At 30.6% G+C, this 9,717-nt stretch overlaps 1 long non-coding RNA gene across 1 annotated transcript; it reads right to left on the bottom strand.

Annotated features, from left to right (window-relative positions):
- Window positions 1-2,366: 2,366 nt before the first annotated feature.
- Window positions 2,367-5,496, bottom strand: LOC114164343. Its single transcript, XR_003599535.1, has 2 exons — window positions 4,575-5,496; window positions 2,367-4,414 (listed from the first exon to the last, which is right to left on the bottom strand). It is a non-coding gene; the product is annotated as an uncharacterized LOC114164343 (long non-coding RNA).
- Window positions 5,497-9,717: the final 4,221 nt, after the last annotated feature.

Below are 9,717 nucleotides of genomic sequence, written 5' to 3'. Positions count from 1 at the left end.
GGAATTGATCTAATATATTTATTGTTTTTCGATAACATAAGTTTTATGATTAAAAGGATTTTATAAGAAAATCCTTTGATTATTATTTCCTATGCTGGCCTTTTTATATATTACTGTTAATTTTGTCATCAATATTTTTACCTCTTCATGAATCAAGGTACAATGTATATATCAGTGAGAAATGATAGACTTTTTTTTGGCGGACGCACGAAGAGTGGTAGTTGGAGGAGCCTTGACGCGTCAAAATTTAATTGCAAGAAAGATAATCAAATGACCCTGATTCTCGGCAGCTCTCCCAAATTTATTGAAATTTGCATATATTTATTTATTTGTTTATATATGTATATACGCGCGAATGTATATACATATGTGTATATATCTATGTCCGAAGAGCCAGAAAGTAGTTGTGATCTTTATATTTCGAAATAACAAATCTCTGATTATCGGTTAAGGGATATATTGGCGAAAAAATAAATTGATATATTAGTGGATATATTACTTTATTAATAAAACGAAGACGCTGTCATTGAATTTATTCTAAAAATATCTCAACCGAGGGAGAAAGTTCTGTCAAATCACGTACCGTCGAGAGGACATTTATGGTTAAATTATGCATGAAATATTTGAAGCCAATTTTAAGGTCCAAATGTGTATAGATTAAGTGATAAGTGATGGAACTTTTTTAGTTTAAATAGTGATTTCATGTGGTGTTGAAGTTATCCACAGGTGTGTGTATATGTACACACACACAGACAATTGAAATATTGGTTCGTAAAAGAGAATAATCTTTTTTACTAGATTCAACCTGTATTAATTATAACGTAAAGTGTCAAATTTTTACCAATAAAAAACTTTAGTTTCAGAATCTGACAGGAAAAAGGCATACATGAATAGCATGAGCTTGAAGTAAGATGATCGATAAGGTCTGTGCAGGCAGGCATTTAATATTACAAGTCTTTCTGTATTGTTAAGTTTCTTCCTGAAACCTAAAAGTGAGGCTAATAAGATTGGTAGTTTAATATTGACCATAACTTGAAACTAGTTGTTCCAAAAATATCTCCGTCTCATGGTACAGTGAGTGACATTTGAATGGAACACCAATTACAACCACAAACCATGCTTCTAAGTAAACGCCTAGGAAGAAAGATTCTTTTCTTATCAACTAAAGTATTTTGTATCACCAAAGAAACTTTTCATTTATTTCCAAACCACAACTAGTTTTGTTAATTCACATAATAATAAACAGATAACAGATTTTTGTTGAGCACAGGTACTTTGTTTCGCCTTTTGTCAGCTACCCCACTGCAATCCAAGGCTGCCTTTTGCTTTCACACACAAATTTAAAATCACAATATTCTCAATCCATATTTAGTAATTAGGATGAATCCACCTCTTCATTATACCACACCCAAAGCTAACTACATGTCAATCAAACTCCAAAACAAAACACTGTGTATATGACTTATAAAAACTCACTCACACTATGATTAACTTCTGCTAGCTTAGGACAACAATAAAGATGACGAGTGCAGACAAGTCAAGAATACAATTTTTTTCCTAATTACTGCTTTTGATGAAAACTTGATAGATTTTACCGTCATACTCACAAGCTCATTACTTTTGATACTGAGCTCCAAAATGTCCTTTGAAAATGGTTGATCATGAAAAACTATCAAATACAAACACATTTTGGAGTATCATATGGTGTCAGGATGTGTTTGTATTTGATCCTTGTTTTTTACAAGTTTAGCTGATATGTTTATTAATATAAGGTAAAATGACATAAATCACTTTGTAACCTCTCAAGGCTTGTATAATAGCTCTTCTAAAAGTCTCTTAAATTGTTGGAAAAGTTCCACTAAAGAATGTTAACGTGGAAGGATATAATGTTAAATGAAGATGCAAGCTTAACCACAAAGACTTTTTGTTAACTGGAAAAAGATTTAGAATACAACAAAACTTTAAAGCCTGAATCATTAGCCTAAACATTTGTATAAACAATTAGACAATTGAATTTAAGACTTTAGCCTTATCAATCACTGTTTGAATGTCTAATCAGAAGCTGAACACTGTAATAGCATAAATAAGTGGACAGATTATTGAAACAACCACTTTGAGCTATCATGATTCGGAGTTGATAAGAAAAAATAACAAATTTGAAGTGAAACCCTTTGGAAAATCCAAACATAAAAATATGTAGTTATAGTTCTGAATTGAAAATGAAATCCAATTAACTAAAACTTAGGGCCACTTGGTTTCTACTTTCACTTCCAATAAAAAAATGCCATTTTAGTTTCTATTTACACAAAATTGTATAAAAAAAAAAGTAAACATGACTGTCAATTTTGTAATTGAAAAGTTAAAAATTGAAATCCTTCTGAAATCTAACAGACTTTCAATTTTAAAGTGAAATTTACACGCTTCCACATACAAGAATGATTCACTGGTGCAATCTTTAACCTCTTAAAAACAAAATTTCTGTGGCTTATGCAAAATTCAAGCCATGGAATAAAAAACGTTTAAATCAACTTTCATTTTTCTTTCTCGCATATTTCATCACGTTTCCTTTTATTTTTCTTCTTTCCATCAATACACTACAAAAATGGAGTCCACTTATCATTACTCAAATCCAAAGGGTTTTTATATATTAGTCTTGTGGGGTGGTCGTAAATGTTTGGTTATCTGACCTAGGTAGACAACAATTACTTTGTATACTGTAATGACAAGACAAAAAACATCACGAGTAGTAACCAATTACCTACAAAAACAAAAACAAAAACAATAGCAATAGCGTATATGAGTCAAATGTTTTTCAATGAATCAAACCACTGCTATATAAAACAACAAATGCTCACAATATAACTTCATTTCCCTCAAATCTTTACTTCTTCAGAATTACAAAGCAAATTGAAAGACAAAAAAATTGAGTACCAAGAAGTAAAATCGAATCACAGATATTTAGAAGTGGTGATAAATGTAGTGATATATAGAAATTGTGGAGCGTATTTTTCAGATCATATATATAGATATAGAATATAAATATACAATTGAATCTAAAGAAATTTAGGAAAATAAAATAAAATAAAATAGAAATGCAAGCATATCCACGACGTACTCCTTCTAAGACAGCCACCAATTCCATGTTCTCTTTTCACAAATGAATATATATTGTCTCCATCAAAGGAAAACCAAAATAAATGTGAAAAGGATAGGTGCTTCATGTTACAACTCCATAAAAGATAAATTCTCAAACTATTAAATAAATATACAAAATTACAATTTAAAACCTGCAAAACCTTACTAAACATTATAAATTCTAAATAATAATAATAATAATTATTATACCAGTGCTTACAAACTAACATAAATATAAACCAGATCACCGAAACAGTTTTTCTTCATATAAATAAAATTACTTTTTCTTTTTTTCTTCGAAAACCTTAACATGGAGGAAATAAATGGATGAGTAATCTCCAACTTCCAATAAAAGGGAAAATTTGTTAACATCCAGAATAGTAGAATTAGAAACCACTATGTAGAGGTGGTAGTTGGAGACTATACCAAGAGTAGTTATAATATCATTTGATTTTATGTATAGAAATGAATTTCCATTAATTAGACACGACAGGAGTAAGGTGTTGATTAGCCTATGTCTGAGATTGAACATTAACCTCTTCAATTCTCCATCATTCACGATATATCATACAACTACCAGCTTTAGCTTGAACAACCTATTTCAAATAATTAACAGACAACATAATCATGGTTCTTTTCCAACATTTTACAAAGAAGTAATAATGGTGAAAGCCTAAGTTTAAATCCGCATCAAACTCAGAAAAATCAGGGTGCAGCTTGTTCAAACACACTGCAAAGTTCAAAAGTAAAAAGAACTTAACAAGAAAATCTCCGAAATATTGAAGACATATATAGGAAGGGGAGAATCAAAGTGTTATAGTTAGTAGGCAAAAGGAATCAAAACAGTGTTGACATTCGGAAACTCTCAAAAACAACTTTGTCGTAGCTGAGTACAAACAACGTACACTACAGTTAAGGTGATAGGGTTTAACAGATAAAGCAACCAAAACCGGTTAACACACACACATGAAAAAAAGTCCACGAAACTAGAATCTAGCTAATAACCTGAGGTGGGCACAAAAACTAGTGAACATGAATCAGTACTCTTAATTAATAAACCTCGTTCGCATGTGGAAGAATTATAAAATATAGGGAATGATGAACATGAAATCAGGAAGACAATGTTAGAAAAAGAAAAAAAATCTGTGAGGACCATTCTAAATGACGTGAATGGTCCATGGTCCCATGCTATGCTATACTTATTAAAAAAATTGCCGCTAATTAACCTGCACTGTTGATGAGGGACTTGGTTCTGCCACGCTATCAAAAGTCACGCTTTCTGTTTCATTACAGATAATATAAAATTGAACCATGAGTAATATATAACAAAATCATGAAAGTGAAACATTGAAATAGGGGAAAGAAACAAAGAAACAAAGAAACCGAAAAAACGACACTGGTTTTCACTGTTTGATATAATGAATTAATAAATGACGAACCTGTTGTGAGGCATGGATGACGATGTTGTTGTTGTTGAGTTGAGGTGGTGTGTGGGGTTGAGTTGGGGTTTGTTTGGTGGGAATTGGAACAAAGCAGAGCCAGATTGGAAGTAATTTCCAGCACTGGAAGTTGACAGAAAGAGAAGTGAGCACGCAAAAGTAACAGTGTATGACTATACCAGGTGCCTCTGTGTGCTCACTCTCTTCTGTCAATTTCTATGTTCCAAGAAACAAAAACAAAGCGGAAAAACAAAATGACTCACCAAATTTGGAAAGCTTCACGAAAAGGAAAAGTGGATTTCAGCAATCAAAAGGGGAAAAAAATCTGAATTCATTCAGATCTGGAAGAATAGAGAGACACCCATTAAAGGAAAAACCAAGGACTGTTATATACGATCCACGCCACCTCCCACACACCATCTTATTCATCCACAATTCAATTACTGGAAGATCCATTAGGGTTTGATTATTCATAACTATCAAGAACATCTCAAAATTATAAAAGGAAAACTAACTAACAGGTGTATTAAATTAAAAGGTAAAAGAATAAAAAGACATGTTTTAACTGATATAAAATACTTGTTAAGAAAAGTAACATGATGGAATGGAGAAAGAAAAAAAAAAAAAAGAAAGATGAAAGGTGAAAGCACAGACTGTGGGAAAGGTAAGAGAAAGCCCTTACTCATGCAACACGTCCCAATGACACGTATGAGATCCCAACCCACACACACACACCTCAGAGACTCTGAACTTTGAATAGTTACACACACCTGCATCTAACTCTCTTCAAAGATGAAGAGCTAGAAAATGGAACTCATACACCAGCTTTTCTCTGCACACACAGACTCTTAAATAGTTAAATGTCACAAATGACATTGGACTTCATTTCCTTTTTTTTTTTTTTTCTTTTTCTTTTTTGCCTTCTAAATCTGTCAATCTTTTCACCCTAACCAAAACATCATAAATCATTATTATTTACCAGACAGCAACCTTAATATTAGTAATAATAAGATTTTTAAGTTTTCTTTGATTCAGAGATGGAAGATTGGAGTGTGACAAAGCCAACATAAGAGATGAATATGAATGAGTATTTTTATTTTTTTAACCATCATAACTGATTATGATTATTATCATCATATATATTTTATAAGAGTAAAGAATTATTAAAAAAAAATGTTTCTTTTATTATGTGTTGTATGAATCCAGTGTGTGTGATGGGGGAGTGAATGTGACGTTTTAGGAGAAGACAAAGAGAACAGGAAGGACACGATAAAAGTAGAGAGAGAGAGAGGTTTGGATATGATATGATGGAATGATGAGCGTCTGATGAGGAAAGGGGCGTTCCCTGCCGTGTGATCAGAGTGGGTACCAAAGCTGTTATGGTGGTAATGATGGTATTGGAAATTGGGCTGATTGGACTTTGGGCCTGCGACATTTGGGGGAGACAAAAAACCATTAGGATTCACTGCGACCACACGTACTGTAACATTTCCCAAACATCACCTCACTCACCCTATTCCTATTCTCTCTGCTGTTCGCACTCTCACTTTACATCACAATCTTATCTTCTTACCTTAATAATTTCATTATTTACGGCCATCTTCTGAACCGTAATAAATAAAGAGTTGTATTTTATCCTTCTCTCCTCATCACCAAATATAAAATAATTTTGCATCATAACATAAATATTTGTGACGACTAAAACACTAGTTTTAGTTTTTACGAGAGTTTTAAAGTAATTAATGTTTTGAGGAAATAAACTACATTAATATTTGTACTAGTTATATAAAGAATTAAAAGAAGTAGTAGGGTACAAAATAAAATAGCATGATCTTACAAACACCTTTCAGTATTTTAGTAAATAATCCATTGACTGAAATGGCAGTCAAATTATATAATAAAGAGTGGAACAAGTTGACGCTTTTTAATTAAGGAAGATGTTTGGTGGTAGGTTGAAAGCAATGTGATATTATTATTATTATTATTATTATTATTATTATAAGAGAGATAATTAGAAATAAATAAAAAAGTAATTAATTTAATTAGAGACAGAGACATGAAAGGTGTATGTACTACGAATCTAGGATACGATGACCCAAAACGGAATGGTTGGCCTTTGGAGTAAAATTGAGGCGCCATCCATTTTATATATTTATTAATATTATTAATTGAATGAATAAAAAAAGAATAGAAATGATAATAATGATGATGTTAGCCGTAGAGTGTAGCAGGGAGAGGCAGGGAGCAGGGACCGTTCCTTGGTACTTTGTACCGTTTTTCTTTAGTCGTTATCTTTATGTTTTTTAATCCAAATCCTGAATATGCATTCATTCCATCATTTTCTTTATTCTAATCTTTATCAATCTCCCAATTCATTACTAATTTATGAATCTCGCAGCTACCCTCCCCTTTTCAAACAACCACCCACAAATATACATACTAAATTAACTTCAATCATACAAATTCTAATACATATACTCTGACACATCTCATAAATGATATGTTCGATGTTTAATATCTATCGGACACTAACATTCATTCAATACTTTTAGAATATTGTGTCCAATTTAAAAGATATTTCTTTTATTTTTACATAATTTTAATTATTAAAACAAGAAACAAATTTTATATTATCATTACTTTTGACATTTTGGATATTAGATAGATAAATAGATTAAATTCATTTTTGTGTTAGTTGAAAATATGTTATTTAGCAGTTTCAAATATACATGTATATACATATCGTATTCCGTGTCCTATCTTTTTTTCAATTTAATTGTATTTTTGTGTTCGTATCCGTGTTGTATCCATACCCGTTTCCGTATTCAGGCAACATGTCTTCTAATTACACAATAAGGATCGAGAAATTAATGTTTGAATTTACGTCCTCTCTTTTAGTATTTCTGGACTCTATTAGAAGAAGGTCTTATTGAGTTATTAGAGCTTCTCGTCAGAAATAAAAAATTATTTAAAAAAGTAAAAAAAAATATTTAATCAAGTACATACTACAAACTTGAATAATATTATTTTTATTTGAGTTTAAGATATTAAGATATTAAGTTCTTTCATTATATTAGGAGTTTTAATTGTAAAAGAGTTGTCTTTGTTAAGAGTTTTGTTTGTTACAAAAACACTCTACCAATATTATTTTTCCCAATCTTGATTTCTAAGAACCCAAATCACGAATTCTTAGAATCATGACCATGTAAACATGACACATGTATTGAACTATAAAACTCAATACAATTTGTTGTTGAAATCAACATAATTTAGACTTTCAAAGTTCAATACAATTCAACAAGTTACCTTCTTTTCAATTTTTCTATCAATTGTACGAGCATCAACGTGAAACCCTGCTTGGTGGATCCGATTTTGCAACTAAAAAACTGTAACACTAAATTTAGACTACAACTTAAAGTATAATAACTAGACAAAATATTGAATCAAGTTAAAAGGAAACTAAAGAATTCTAAACTAATTATCATTGGTCGCTAAGGATCAAAGAGCCAAAGAAGACCCATACATGTGCAATTGAGTTTCCATGTTTTTGACAAAGGTAAAATGTACAAAATTTAGGACTACTTCTACCTAGGTCAATTGTACTGGTTTCAATGTGTATCAACACTAATACCAATAAGGTTAAACTCCAATAGAACAACATAGTCATCCCTAAACCTAATTAGAGAACACCCCTCTACCTCATACCAACACGTTGTGAACAAGGCCCCTACACCAACGAACATTGTTCCTTATGACAGCAAAATTTTCATTGACGACAGAACATACACACACACATAAGTAAAGGTGTCGTGTGTATAAAAGGATATACTTTTTAAGCTATAGTATGATGAAAACATACATAAATTGTGATAGAAAATTTAGCACGTAACCAAGTTGTGTTATAAAAATCTAAATTTGATTTTATATAACTTGTGACAATCAATCCCAAACTTATCGTTCACTTTATCATATCTTTCTTGATTATGACATTAATATCCTTCCTCAAATTCAATATAAATATATGCTGTAAGCCAAAATTTAGAAAAGTTGAGACATAAAGCAACATATGCTGCTTTGCACAAAGCTAACAATAGATTTGTTTGGTGGGATATACTAAATATATGAGTACAACACACAACAAAACACATTTTTAAAGTAGATTTGATCAAAATCAGAAAAACTGTTTAGAATCTTAAAAGGAAACAAGTATGGAATAGAAATTGATTTATGTGATGTTACCAAAGCTCTTGTACAATATGGTTACTTGAAACATAACTGACAAGTTGAAAACAAGAGTTGCATGAGTGCAATGAATATGAGCAGGTGCAGTCTTCAAATATGGAAGAAGAAGTAAATTTAGAGAAAGAAAAGATGAGATGTGTGGGACACTATTAATTGATGGCAAAAGAGTGCAAACATAATTGCCATCCATTAACATCCGTACACAAGGAGGAATGAAAGGGAACCCCATGTGCATTTCCTCTCATATTTATTACCCTTTTCTCTCTGTCCAAACTTTTATATTCTAAATTAATCTCATTATTTTGACCATTATTCATAAAATCTTAATATGAACACATTGATTCTGCAATATTAAAAATAAGATATTTATAGTATATAAATGACCTCAAACATTTATAAATTATTTCATTAGGATTAAATTAGATTTTAAAGTATGCTAAGATGATATTAAAGTCATTCAAAATCTCTATTCTAAAGATATTTGTCATCTGTTGGATTTATTATGTTATTTTGTATGGAAGAATTATTGTTTGTTGAACATATATCATGTCACCATTATGTCTAATCATACATTCAATGTATATGCTTTAGTGTGAAAGAAGTGTATGTTGAAAATTTTACATCAACCGAAAAAAAAAATATGTTTACAAAATATAAAGTAAGTACAAATCTCAACTTATAACTAATTTTACAAGGCTCAATCACTTTTAAGATAATAAATTTCTTAATTTGATACCTAATTACTTAATTTGAATTTATTATGTTATTATAAATTGTGTATATGTTGAGATTATTAATTTTTATAATAACTACTAATATTTAAATAACTTTTAATGGATTCACGATATATAAAAATTAAAATTTAAAAGTTTTATCGTACCACCGGTCATAACTTTTACTG

Source organism: Vigna unguiculata, chromosome 9 (assembly GCF_004118075.2).
Source record: "Vigna unguiculata cultivar IT97K-499-35 chromosome 9, ASM411807v1, whole genome shotgun sequence".
Lineage (NCBI taxonomy): Eukaryota > Viridiplantae > Streptophyta > Magnoliopsida > Fabales > Fabaceae > Vigna > Vigna unguiculata.
Note: the sequence above shows the minus strand (reverse complement) of the source record. Positions and strands in the feature narration are given on the sequence as shown.